The following is a 15,027-nucleotide window of genomic DNA, read 5'->3' on the forward strand; positions in this document are numbered from 1 at the left end:
TCACTTAGCCATTGTAGATTTATACAGAAGGATTGATCCTTTGAGTTCTACCAGCACAAATGGGATACTAAATAAGTCCCTGATAGTCATGGCATAAAGACATATGAAAATGTACGTTGTGGTTTCTTCTATGGCCCCAGACAGACCTAAATTGGATTTAAAGATACTATTTTCCATTTGCAGGTCTGTGTATCTCTCTTTGTATCTCTCTTTCTCTCTCCATTTCCCTTCCACTCCCTGTCTCTTCTTCCCTTTTCCAATCAATCAATCAATCATATTTATTGAGCACTTACTCTCTGCAGGACACTACATTAAGTACCTAAAAGAGTGCAGTAGTATTAGTAGGCATGATCCCTGCCCTCAAAAACCTTAAAATTGGGCTTGCATTTTTGTCTCCCCACCTTTCCCTTTTCCCACCCTCTCCTCCATTCCCTTCAGGCAACACTTTTTTATTTCAGTGCCACATTTTCTCCTTTTCCGAGAGGTGGATGAAGAGTAATTTCAACTGTAGGCTCTGAGTGTGCAGGGATGGCTAGAGTCGGAGTTGATCAAATTGGCTCCCTAGGGGCCTAGGCTTTAAGGCATCTCTCAACTTGCCCTCACTGCTCCTGTACTATGATCAAGTTGTTGTTATTATTATTATTGTTATTATTACATTTGCAAGTGCTTACTATTTGTCAACCGGATGACACTGTGAGCGTGTGAAAGGCGGGTTGAAGAGTTGGCACTGCACACCCTAATAGTCAATTCCTTTGGACAAGTTCTTCTAAAAGTCTGCGTCCTTCTCAATGAACAGGAGCTTCCATCATTTGGTAAAAATCAAAGCAGCTGGGCTTTGAGGGGTTCTACTCCCTATGGTGGTAATGCTCAATCTTGGCTCCACCACTGCTTTGTCTTGCTAAAGTCTGATAAGGTCTCCATTCATTTATTCAATCGTATTTGCTGAGTGCCTACTGTGTGCAGAGCAATGTACTAAGTGCTTGGGAAGTACAGGTCGGCAAAATATAGAGACGGTCCCTACCTAACAACAGGCTTACAGTCTAGAAGGGGGAGAAACAGAACAAAACTAAACATGTAGACGGGTGACAAAACCGTCAGAATAAATAGAATTATGTAGAATTATAGCTATGTGCACATCACTAACCAAATAGAATAGTAAATATGTACAAGTAAGATAGAGTAATAAATATGTACAAATATATACAAGTGCTGTGGGGAGGGGAAGGAGGAGGAGAAGGAGGTAGGGCAGAGGAGCGGGGATGGGGAGGAGGAGAGGAAAAGGGGGTTCAGTCTGGGAAGGCCTCCTGGAGGAAGTGAGCTCTCAGTAGGGCTTTGAAGGGAGGAAGAGAGCTAGTTTGGTGGATGTGTGGAGGGAGGGCATTCCAAGTCAGGGGTAGGACGTGGGCCAGGGGTCGATGGCGGGACAGGCGAGAATGAGGCACAGTGAGGAGGTTAGTGGGAAAAGTAGCATGGCTCAGTGGAAAGAGCATGGGCTTGGGAGTCAGAGGTCATGTGTTCTAATCCTGGCTCAGCCACTTATCTGCTGTGTGACTTTGGGCAAGTCACTTAACTTCTCTGTGCCTTAGTTACCTCATCTATAAAGTGGAGATTAAGATTGTGAGCCCCATGTGGGACAACCTGATCACCTTGTACCCCTCCAGCACTTAGAACAGTGCTTTGCACATAGGAAGTGCTTAACAAATACCATCATCATCATTATTATTAGAGGAGCAGAGGGTGCAGACTGGGCTATAGAAGAAGAGAGGTGAGGTAGGAGGGGGCAAGGTGATGGAGAGCCTTGAAGTCAAGAGTGAGGAGTTTTTGCTTGATTCATAAGGTTGACAGGCAACCACTAGAGATTTTTGAGGAGGAGAGTTACATGCCCAGAGCATTTCTGTACAAAGATAATCCGGACAGCAGAGTGAAGTATAGAATGAAGTGGGGAGAGACAGTAGGATGGGAGATCAGAGAGGAGGCTGATGCAGTTATCCAGTTGGGATAGGATGAGAAACTGAACCAACAAGACAGCGGTTTGGATGGAGAGGAAAGGGCAGATCTTGATGATGTTGTGGAGTTGAGACTGGCAGGTTTTGGTGATGGATTGAATGTGTGGGGTGAACGAGAGAGCAGTTGAGGATGACACCAAGGTTGCGGCTTGTGAGACGGGAAGGATGGTAGTGCCCTCTACTGTGATGGGAAAGTCAGGGAGAGGACAGGGTTTGGGAGGGAAGATAAGGAGCTCAGTCTTAGACATACTGAATTTTAGATGGTGGGCAGGCATCCAGATGGAGATGTCCTGAAGGCAGGAGGAGATAGGAGCCTGGAGGGACAGAGAGAGAGCCTGAGCTCCTAGAGATAATACCTCAAAATCATTTTTCCCTTTTCTTCCAATCTTTGTCCCCGGTTTATATGGTTCCTGTTGAGAAATGCATGGCTCTGCATTTCCAGCTAATCTTCAAACTCTACAGTGGGCCAGGTTGTCTTTCCACCAGAGAATTCTTAGTGATCCATCAATCACTGGCATTCAATAAATATGACTGATCAATTGAGTGAATGAGAGAGAGAGTCCTTACTGTGTGCAGAGTGTTACACTAAGCACTTGGCAAAGTACAATACAATGGAGTTGGTAGATAATAATAATAATAATAATAATAATAATAATAATAATAATGGCATTTATTAAGTGCTTACTATGTGCAAATCACTGTTCTAAGCACTGGGGCGGTTACAAGGTAGTCAGGTTGTCCCACAGAGGGCTCACAGTCTTAATCCTCATTTTACAGATGAGGGAACTGAGGCACAGAGAAGTGACTTGCCCAAAGTCACACAGCTGACAATTGGCAGAGCTGGGATTTGAACCCATGACCTCTGACTCCAAAGCCCATGCTCTTTCCACTGAGCCACGCTGCTTGATCCCTGACCCCACGGAGTTTACAATCTACAGGATTTCATGACAAGTGCTCTGTTTTGAGCTGCCGGTGATTCATTCATTCATTCAATCATATTTTTTGAGCACTTACTGTGTACAGAGCACTGTACTAAACTCTTGAGAAGTACAAGTTGGCAACATATAGAGATGGTCCCTACCCAACAACAGGCTCACAGTCTAGAAGGGGGAGACAGACAACAAAACAAAACATGGACAGGTGTCAAGTCATCAGAACAAATAGACTTAAAGCTAAATGCACATCATTAACAAAATAAATAGAATAGTAAATATGCACAAGTAAAATGAATAGAGTAATAAATCTGTACAAAAACATGTATACAGGTGCTGTGGGGAGGGGAAGGAGGTAGGGTGGGGGGATGGGGAGGAGGAGAGGAAAACGGGAGCTCAGTCTGGGAAGGCCTCTTGGAGGAGGTGTGCTCTCAGTAGGGCTTTGAAGGGAGGAAGAGAGCTAGCTTGGCGGATGTGCGGAGGGAGGGCATTCCAGGCCAGGGGGAGGACGTGGGCCGGGGGTGATCTCTATCCTCTTCTAAAGGTACTTTATTTCAGAAAGCTTTCAACACCTCATGTTGATTTTATGTATAGTTTCATGCTGCGCTTGTCAGCTACAAATTTGTCTGTAATCTGTTCTTTTCATATCTTCTGAATCTTCTGGGTTGTGGCACAGAAAAGAACCATCTGAAAAAACGTAACTCTCATTCATACAGTCTTTGCTACTTCCGTTATAACAAAATCCTTTAGAGAATGTGTATTTTCACATGCCTTCCAGTATCACTAATAGGATCTGTTGCTTCCTAAGTAGATGTTGTTTGAAGCCTAAAAGAATCTTTCCCCCGTTTAACATATAAATACAATTATTAGTGCCACATTGAAGCCGTTTCAGGCATCTGAATTTTTCTTCAGCTACATCACTGATCATTTCCATTTTCCCCATCTGTGCCCTTCCTGAGTATTTTCTGCTAAGACTGATTGCTTTCCTGGTAATTAGGCTGCATTTTACCATCATTCAAAGAAGGGACCAGATTCTGCTGGAAGAAGGAGATTATATTATTCCTAGAAACAATTTCTTTCATAGATATTTTGTCCTTAGACAATTTAAAAATATCACTTCCAGATTTTATATTAATTGGTCTTCAATACACTCATATGGCTGAGGGCACAGCAGTCAGCTGACTTAGAGCAAGTCACACAACTTCTCTGTGCCTCAGTTACCTCATCTGTAAAATTGGGATTAAAACTGTGAGCCCCACGTGGGACAACCTTGATTACCTTGTATCCCCCCCAGCGCTTAGAACAGTGCTTGGCACATAGTAAGCGCTTAACAAATACCAACATTATAAGCGCTTAGTACAGTGCTCTGCACACAAAAAGCGCTCAATAAATATGATTGAATGAATGAGAGGGAAGCAGCTTGGTCCAGTGGATAGAGCATGGTCCTGGGAGTCAGACCTGAGTTCTAATCGTGGGTCTGCCACTTACATGCTGTGTGACCTTGGAGAAGTCCCTTAACTTCTCTTTGTCTCAGTTTGCTCCTCTGTAAAATGGAGATTCATTCGTTCATTCAATCATTTTTACTGAGTGCTTACTGTGTGAAGAGCACTGTATTAAGCATTGGGGGATGACAGAACTGTTCTCCTTCCCTCTTAGATGTGAATTGCATGCCAACCCAAATGTCTCGTGTAAGCTCCTCCTCTAGACAGTAAGCTCCTGGTGGCAGGGAATATGCCTACCAACTCTGTTATAGTGTACTCTCCCAAGTGCTTAGTACAGTGCTTTGTACACAGTAAGCACTCAATAAATACTGGTTGATTTCTTGATTGATTGACTGAAATATAGTACTTTAAAATGCCATCACAATCATTATTGTCTTTGTTGGGCATCTAAGGCAGGAAAAATCCAGGGAATGGCGCTAAGAAGTCTTCAGTTTTCACAGACCTTATGAAAGCATTTAATACCATCAGGAAATCTGGAAATTACTTAGTAAATTCGTCTGACCTGAAAAGTCAATCGAAGTTCTGAGATTCCTTCAATGACAGTGTGGCTTGTGGCTTCAAGACCCTATGATGTCCTGGCTGGTCCATTCCCCGTCACCAGTAGAATAAAGCAGGCTTATATAGTTGGCCCTGTGCTGTTTAACTTATTCTATACAGCCATGCCGGAGGATGCAAAGAGAGACTTGATGCAGACATTCAAATATGCATTTACACGTCTGGAAAACTCTGTCAGTTCAACAGACTTTGAGCAACATCCAAAGAGACTGTCTTTCAAGAATGTAAACCGCTTCAATGAATCATTCAGGTGTTATGGGCTGATGAGAAGGAGCATGGTGCAGTAGATGGAGCACGGGATTCGAAGTCAGAAGGTCATGGATTCTAATCCCGGCTCCACCACTTGTCTGATGTGTGACCTTGGGCAAGTCACTTCACTTCTCTGGACCTCAGTTATCTGATCTGTAAAATGGGGATTGAGATTGTGAGCCCCTCATGGGACAGGGACTGTGTCCAACCCATTTTGCTTGTATTCACCCCAGCACTTAGTACGGCGCCTGGCACATAGTAAGCGATTAAAAAATACCATAACAATAATAATAAAGAAAACTGAGGTGACCTATCAACCTGCACCACCTTCCAAACAACCAAAACTTATGTAAGTAAAAGCTGTGATAGAACTCTGTTTCCTAGGCAGTTCCACTGACCAACAATGTAGCCTAGTAGAAATGATATGGGCCTGGGAATAAAGAGATCCAGTTTCTAGGCCCAGCTCTGTCACTGGCCTGCTGGGAAATCTTGGGAAAGTCTCTTAGCTTCTCCAGGTCTCAGTTCCCTCATATAAAATAGGGATAAGATGGCTTGTGAGCTCCATGTGAGACAAAAGTGTACCCAATATGACTACTTTGCATTATCCTAGTGCTTCAGAATGCACATAGTAATTGCTTAAAAATGCCATAAGAATAATAACTTCCTTGATAATTTAAAGAAATAGTATGAATGAAGAAGGCCTTCGGGAGACTGTCAAACAATATGTTGGGGTGTGTAGTTTTAGACTCCAGACCAAACTTAAGAGGTATTAGACTCCCCCCTTTTAGACATCCCCCCTTCTAGACTGTAAGCCTTTTGTGGGCAGTAATTATCCCTCTTTGTTGCTGAATTGCACTTTCCAAGCTCTTAGTACAGTGCTCTGCACACAGGAAGTACTCAATAAATATGATTGAATGAATGAATGAATTAGACTCCAGACCAAACTTAAGGTCTATAGAGCTGTAGCACCCAACATTTTCTACCATTCCTCCATGCCCACAAATGCCACATCCAACTTTTTAAGCAGTCCATCAACATCATTTATGGGATATGCTCAATATCAGTGGCAAGCAGCATGTCTTAATGGGTACTACTAATAATAATGATCATGACATTTATTAAGCGCTTACTACATGCAAAGCACTGTTCTAAGTGCTGTTGAGGTTACAAGGAGTTCAGGTTGTTCCACGGGGGGCTCACAGTCTTAATCCCCATTTTACAGATGAGGGAACTGAGGCACAGAGAAGTTAAGTGACTTGCCCAAAGTCACATGGCTGACAATTGGCAGAGCTGGGATTCGAAACCATGACCCCTGACTCCAAAGCCCGTGCTCTTTCCACTGAGCCACGCTGCTTCTCTAGGCTTGGGAGTCAGAAGGTCATGGGTTCTAATCCCAACTCCACCACTGATCAACCGTGGGGCTTTGGATAAGTCACTTGACTTGTCCGTGCCGTGGTTGCCTCATCTGTAAAATGGGGATTAAGACTTGTGAGCCCCACATGGGACAACCTGATTACCTTGTATCTATCCCAGCGCTTAGAACAGTGCTCATCACATAGTAAGTGCTTAACAAATGCCATTATTATTTATTATTATTATTATTATTATTATTATTATTATTATTATTATTATTATTATTATTATTATTATTATTAATCCCAGATCTGCCATTTGTGTGTTTCATGGCCCTGGACAAATAATTTAACTTCTCTGTGCCTCAGTTCCTTCATCTGTCAAATGGGGATTAAGACTGTCCCATGAGGGACAGGGAGTGTGTCCAACCTGATTTGCTTGTATCCACCCCAGCCTTTAATACAGTGGATGGCACATAGTAAGCCCTTAACAAATGCCCCAGTTGTTGTTGTTGTTATTATTATTATTATTACTATTATTATTATTATTATTATTATTATTATTATTATTAAGACAGGCCACAGAGAGTGAAGTTCTGAAATGGAGTCATTCTGTTAACATTGAAGGGGTGGTCATCTCAACATCGCTGACACAGCTGAGCTAGATTGAGATACTAGATACTGCTGGATACCTGAAAAATTGCTGTGTGGACAGCTGACATTGTGAAACTGAAAGCAAGGAGGGCAGAGGATTATTTTAGAATGAGGTAAAACAAAGCATCCCAACTGAAAACTGGGAAACAATGATAACAATAATATTTGTTAAGCACTTACTATGTGCCAGCCTTGGGGTGGTTACAAGCAAATCGGGTTGGACACACTCCCTGTCCTACATGGAGCTCACAGTCTCAATCCACATTTTATAGATGAGGTAACTAAGGCGCAGAGGAGTGAAGTGACTTGCTCAAGGTCACACGGCAGACAAGTGGTGGAGTCAGAATTAGAACCCATGACCTATTGACTCCCGGGCTCGTGCCTTATCCACTACATCATGCTGCTTCTACAATAGCTGAGGACGGACTAATGTAGCATACTGCAATAAAGAAAGGAGTGGCTCTTTGCTGAACAAACTTTCTTCAGCACTGAAAGATGAGGCAAAAGAGAAAGCAGTGCCTAGCAACTGAAACGTCAAAAATGACCACACAACAAAGAATGGCCTTTTTGATGCACACATTGCAGCATGGCTGAGTGGCTAGAGGACGGGCGTGGGAGTCAGAAGGACGTGAGTTCTAATCCCAGCTCTGCCACTTGTCTGCTGTGTGACCTTGGGCAATTCACTTTACTGCTCTTTGCCTCAGTTACCTTGTCTGTAAAATGGGGATTTAGATGGTGAACCCCATGTGGGACATGGACTGTGTCCAACCTGATTGATTTGTATCTACCCCAGTGGTTAGTACAGTGCCTGGCACACAGTAAATGCTTAACAAATACCAAAATAAAAATTAAAAAGTAATAAAAAATGCAGACAGGACTTTAGAGAAGCAGCGTGGCTCATTGGAAAGAGCACGGGCTTCGGAGTCAGAGGTCATGGGTTCGAATCACGGCTCCGCCACATGTCTGCTGTGTGACCTTGGGCAAGTCACTTAACTTCTCTGAGCCTCAGTTCCCTCATCTGTAAAATGGGGATTAAGACTGTGAGCCCTACATGGGACAACTTGATCACCTTGTATCCCCCCCAGCATTTAGAACAGTGCTCTGCACATAGTAAGCGCTTAACACATGCCATCATTATTTATTTTATTATTTTTAGATCCTCCAGTTGCCTATTTAGTCACACAAATCCACACCCTTAGGTGAATTCAATCAATCAATCAATTGTATTTATTGAGTGCTTACTGTGTGCAGAGCACTGTACTAAGCACTTGGGAAGTACAAGTTGACAACATATAGAAACAGTCCCTACCCAACAGTGGGCTCAGAATTCCACTGTTGATGGCATCTTCCTTGAGTATAGAGGACAACTCTTTGTGGGCAGGGCATGTGTCTGTTTATTGTTATATTGTATTCTCCCAAGCACGTAGTACGGTACTCTGCACACAGTAGGTGCTCAATAAATACTATTGACTCAATGAACTAAATATTTTCCTGAGGAGCTGTCAGCATTTTACACATTTAGCCAAATCTTCCAGAATCAGCTAATTTCTGGGTGGAAATAGACTATTTGGGGAGATGCTTTGTCAATCATTCAGTCAATTAGTAGTTATTCTTTTTTTTTCAAATTTCCCATAGAAATGTATCCCCACATATCTAAGGCAATGTGGGTCAAGAGCAGGCCTACCAGCTGCACACAGTCAGAGCTTTCGGTTTATATCAGTGTCTTCCAAATATCAAAAAATTCACTCCCTCCTCTGAATGCAGGTGGCTCTGTCTCCCTGGGAGCCCTCCCACTGCCGGTACTCCTGACACCATTTGGGTGATGGAACTGGGATGAAGAACAGTGTGTCCCTCAGAGTCCTGACACTGTAACTCCTCTCAGTTCTGTGCAAAAATAGCATCGGGAATGAAAGGACTGATGATAGACCAACAGTGGGGAAAGGAATCCAGAGGACTCCTGCTAACTAGCCCGTTCCTGTTGGTGGTAGCCTTCAGAGCTCTCTGGGCTGGTAGAAATAATAATAATTGTGGTATTGGTTAACAATTAGCAGGCACTGCTCTAAGCTTTGGATGCAGTCCCTTTCCCACCTAGGGCTTACAGTCATAATCCTATTTTACAGATGAAAGAACTAAGGCCCAGAGAAGTGAAGTGACTTGCCCAAGGTCATATAGCAGACAAGTGGCGGAACTGGGATTAGAACCCAGGTCCTTCTCACTTCCAGGCCCATGCTCTATACTTTGGGACACAAAGAGGCACTGATTGCCCATCCTGAACAAGTTTGCTGACCACTGAATATGTGACATCATCAATCAATCAATCAATAGAATTTTTAAGCATTTTCTGTGCACAGAGCACTGTAATAAGCACTTGGGGGAGTTCAATAGAGTGAGTAGACAGAATCCCTGCCCTCAGTGATTTTACAATCTAGATGGGGAGAAAGGCACTAAAATAAATTACAGGTAAGGAACGTGACTGAGTATAAAGATACGTACGAAATGTTGTTTGCTAAGTGTGGGGTGGGGAGAGTACCTCGGTGCTTGGGGGGAATACTTCAAGTGAGTATCTGAAGCAGTAGGGAGGGAGATAGTGTGGGGATATGAGTGATTTAGTCAGGGAAGGCTTCCTGGAAGAGCTGTGATTACTTGTACATATCTGTTCTATTTATTTTATTTTGTTAGTATGTTTGGTTTTGTTCTGTCTCCCCCTTTTAGACTGTGAGCCCACTGTTGGGTAGGGACTGTCTCTATATGTTGCCAACTTGTACTTCCCAAGTGCTTAGTACACTGCTCTGCATACAGTAAGCGCTCAGTAAATATGATTGATTGATTGATTGATAGTAAGCCCCCAAAGATGGGGAGATTAGTTTTCTGCTAGTTGGAACTTTTGAGCTTTGCAAAATGTAATGCCCTTCAGTATTCTTCTCTATGTCTAGTTCTTGGCTGTGTCTACAAGGGCAAAATGGAGTGGAGAGCTGACCAATTAATTATCTACCTAGGGCATTCGATCAATGGAGACCATTGAGATAATAACAGTTGTGTTATTTGTCAATATTTTACTATGTTCCAAGCACTGTTCTAAAGTGCAAGGCTAGACACAGATGATTGGATCAGATACGGTTCCTGTCTCATAGCCTCCCAGTCCAGGAAGGAGCAAAAAACAGGTATTTAGTCCCAATTCACCAATGAGGAAACTAAGGCACAGAGAAGTTAAGTGATTTGCCCAAGGTCACATGGTAGGCAAATGGTAGAGCCAGTATTAGAAGATGATGTAGAAAGAATATTTTTCCTGCATAGCACATTTTTTTCCCTTATAATGGGCCAAGTGAATAGAGAGCTAGAACAATTGTGCAGACCATTCAAGCCCTAAACCTTACCTCAGTTTGGGCTTAGGTGTCAAATGAAGACTACTTATTCAACCCAAATTTACCAGATAAATCCATTTCACTAAGCTTGGGTAGCTGGACACGCATTGGCTCTATACCAGGCTAATCAGGTTTCTCTTAGATTTATTTTTAGGAAAGCAACTCTAATTAACCATGATGTTTCACAAGGCAAACGTGAATCTCTGTTCTAACAAACGTTTGCCAGGACTGGGTTTTGTAAATGTATCAAATATTGGTGGAGATTCTGGAAGCAGCATGGCACAGTGGAAAGAGCACGGGCTTGGAGTCAGAGGTCATGGGTTTAAATCCCTGCTCCACCACTTGTCAGCTGTGTGACTTTGGGCAAGTCTCTTAACTTCTCTGGGCCTCAGTTACCTCATTTGTAAAATGGGGATTGAGCCCCACATGGGACAATACGATCACCTTGTATCCTCTCCAGTGCTTAGAACAGTGCTTTGCACATAGTAAGCGCTTAACAAATGCCGTCATTCTACCATCAATTTCACCTCTCATCCTGCAATGACAACCCTGACTTCAGTACACCTACTTTATTTCCAGAGACCAACTTGGACGTACTCACTCGATCATATTTATTAAGCACTTATTGTGTGCAGAACACTGTACTAAGTGCTTGGGAAAGTACAAAATAACAGTAAACAGATACATTCCCTGTCCACAATGATCTTGCATCGCAGGCCCCCAATCCATTGCTAGTTCAACTGCCAATGTAATTACCAGTTACCCACTCCTATTTGTTAGCTTGAAAACAAATGTTGAGGTGCCACAGCTCTTCGTCAGTAGGCAAATCTGCCAGATTCTTCTTTTTTGTTGCTGTTCTTTTTTCAAATATCCATGTGAACCACCCATGGTGCACATAACAGTCTTAATTTGGCTGCACCGTATTTACCAGGATGAAATTTAGAAGACATTCCAGTTGGTGAGAAAGACCATGAAACTGAATCCCCTCCCCTGGGCCCAGTCTCTGTTTTTGTAGTACTGGTTCTACATTCGAGGGTAAATTGTGGAAGTTCAGAAAAATCAGATGCATTTTTCGGCGGCTTTAAAAATTCCAATGATTATTCATTCATTCGGTAGAGTTTACTGAGGGCTGTTGTACTAAGCCCTGTGGCAAAGTACAGTGATGATGATTCAGATGGTCCACCCAGAGGTCATGACCTCAAAACAGCCTTCCTAACTTCCCACCTCCTCTAGGTTCTGGCTTTCCAAGTTGTGCAGACACACCAGACTTCTCCAGTGTTTCTGTACCCCCATCCTTGCCAACTTAAAAAATATGTTCCTTCAATTATTGACTTTGATCACATATGAGAAGTGATAGAAATGATGACAAAAATAATATGAGAAAACAACAATAACTAGGAAGACAACATGGCCTAATAGAAAAAACACAGTCCTGGGAGACAAAAGAACTAGGTTCTAATCCTGGCTCTGCCTCTTTCATTCATTCATTCAATTGCATTTATTGAGCTCTTACTGTGTGCAAAACACTGAGCACTTGGGAGAGTACAACAGCAAACTGATGCATTCCCTGCCCACAACAAGCTCACTTCCCTGCTTTGTGTGACTTTGGACAAGTCACTTAACTTCTCTGTGCCTCAGTTTCCTCAACCGTAAAATGGGGATTCAAGACCTGTTCTCTCATCTACTTACACTGTGAGCCCCATATGGGATGGGGACTGTGTCTGACCTGATTAACCTGATTCTGCCCCAGTGTTTAGGACGGTCCTTGACACGTGATAGACATTTAACAAATACCATAATTAATAAAATTAAGCAGAGTAAGCTTCAGCGTCCCCTCTCAAGGTGTCATCTGGAGAGTTTCCAATACCTGGAGAGTCAAGCAGAGGCCTATCCATTCCATTCCTAGCTTGGGCAGTGGCTAGCGAGTGGAAGGCAATCTGCTACACTTCAAAACTCACCTGTTCAGGGCAGCAGCGGCATGGGAGAGAGTCAATGGCAGAGACTCAAGTTTATTGCATGGAAGGAGGCAGTGGAAAACCTCTTCTGTATTTTTACCAAGAAAACTCTACGGAAACACTACCAGGATGATTGCAGATGGAGGTGGGGCACTCTGGGAGAGAGGTGTCCATGGGGTTGCTATGGGTCAGAGACAGCATAAGGCAACGACAAGCTTCAGAATATTATGGCTATTAGAGGATTCTCAGCTTTCTCACAACTCCAGAAGGGCAATCCAGGGAACAACAGTCAAAATACTCCAAAAGTTTTTATAGTTTGGTAGACAGTCTTATTGCTGTCATTTTTTCCTGTCCATCTCCTAGCGTTAGGAGAAATGACTATTAATAATGATGGCATTTGTTAAGTGCTTACTATGTGCAAAGCACTGTTCTAAGCACTGGGGAGGCTACAAGGTGATCAGGTTGTCCCATGGGGGGCTCACAGTTTTAATCCCCATTTTACAGATGAGGTAACTGAGGCCCAGAGAAGTTAAGTGACTTGCCCAGAGTCACACAGCTGACAGTTGGCAGAGCCGGGATTTGAACCCATGACCTCTGACACCAAAGCCTGGGCTCTTTCCACTGAGCCATGCTGCTTCTCCCAGCATTAGAGAGAACACTGTATGAACTCTCCTTGAGGCATTTGTGGCCGGAATTTCTTTAATGCATATTAATAGATGCAGAGATAAGAAGTGGATTTCCATTTTTTTGTTCATGTACACTTAACGTACATGTCTGTAATTTATTTATTTATATTAATGTCTGCCTCTCCACCTAGACTGTGAGCTCATTATAGGCAGGGAATGTCTCTGTTATATTGTTCTCTCCTAACCCTAGCACAGTGCTCTGCACACAGTAAGTGCTCAATAAATACGACTGATTGATTGGTAATCACATATTTCCTCCTTCATCAGACTGACAATCAGAAAGGACAGTGTGCTGCAACACTATGTGCTTACTATGTGCCAGGCACTGTATTAAATGCTGAGTACATACCTATAAATCATATTTTACCAATTATTTATTTATGTTAATGTCTGTCTCCCCCTCTAGTTTGTGAGCTCATTGCAGACAGGGAAAGTACCTACCAACTATGTTGTATTATACTTTCCCAAGTGCTTAGTGTGGTGCTTTGCACATAGCAAGCACTCAATAAATACCATTGATTGATGAATGATTGACTAGAGAATGGGTGTGCATTCTCCCTACACCGCTGCAAAGTCTCCTGTTAGTAGATCCTTGGGTAGGCACCATGGGCTTTGTCACATTCTGAGATAAAAATTTTGACCTCCACACAGTAAACTCTGCACACAGTAAGCGCTCAATAAATGCGATGGTTTAATAAGAGTGAGGTTGGGTTATCGACCTTGAAACCAGATTCCCCCGTCAATGGTTCTACAGTTACAGAGACAGCACAGAATATCTGACAGTTTTCTTTCCCAGAGCAGAGTCCAGTGAACTTGTAATTAAGTGATAGCTGTAGTGCGATAGACTCGGTGGAGTGCTTTGCAGTAACATCATTTGCTTAGTCCTCGCTTCCTTTCTTAAGGTGATTAAAGTCATTGCCGTATTTCATCCCAATTATTTCAAAGCTTCTATGACAAGCTAGAAATAAAGCCATACTCATAGTAACTTTCCCCCTCACATAATAAAATCAAACTGCCTCTTTGCATATTCTTCGCTCTGTACTACCGAATGGCCATAGAACAAGATACTATATACACAGTTGAAATGAAACTGCCAGAAAGAGCAACAGGCAGGCGACTAAACAAAGTGTTTGAAGTGCAGCCTGATATTTTCTAATCAATCAATTGGTGGTATTTATTGAGCACTTACTTGGTTTAGAGCACTGTACTAAACTTTTGGAAGCGTACTTTGGAGGAAACAGCATAGCCCAGTGGCTAGAGCCCAGGCCTTGGAGTCTGAAGGACTTGGGTTCTACTGCCATCTCTGCCACTTGTCTGCTGTGTGACCTTGGGCAAGTCTCTTCACTTCTCTATGCCTCAGTTACCCCATCTGTAAAATGGGGATTAAGACTGTTAGCCCCATATGGGACATAGACCATATCCAACTTGATCAGCTTGTATCCACTACAGTGCTTAGAACAGTACTTGACACACATTAAGTGCTTAAAAAAGAAAAAAACAAAAAATATCATGGCCTAGTGGGAAGAGCACAAGCCTGGTCATCAGAGGACCTGGGTTCTAATATCAGCTCTGCCACTTATCTGCTGTGTGACCTTGGGCAAGCTGCTTAACTTCTCTGGGCCTTGGTTTCCTCATTTGTAAAAGGAAGTTTAAATCCTCCTCCCTCCTATTCAGACTATGAGTTCCATGTAGAACAGTGACTGTGTCTAACCTGATTATCTTGTACCTACCCCAGTGATTAGTACAGTGTTTGGCTCCTAGTAAACACTTAACA

The 15,027-nt window shown here is 42.9% G+C and overlaps 1 protein-coding gene across 1 annotated transcript in view; it reads right to left on the minus strand.

Annotated features, from left to right (window-relative positions):
- Positions 1-15,027, minus strand: part of LOC119928919 (vesicle-associated membrane protein 2-like) — a 243,805-nt gene that overhangs the window by 94,678 nt on the left and 134,100 nt on the right. The window lies entirely within an intron of this gene.

This window comes from Tachyglossus aculeatus, chromosome 1, assembly GCF_015852505.1.
Source record: "Tachyglossus aculeatus isolate mTacAcu1 chromosome 1, mTacAcu1.pri, whole genome shotgun sequence".
NCBI lineage: Eukaryota > Metazoa > Chordata > Mammalia > Monotremata > Tachyglossidae > Tachyglossus > Tachyglossus aculeatus.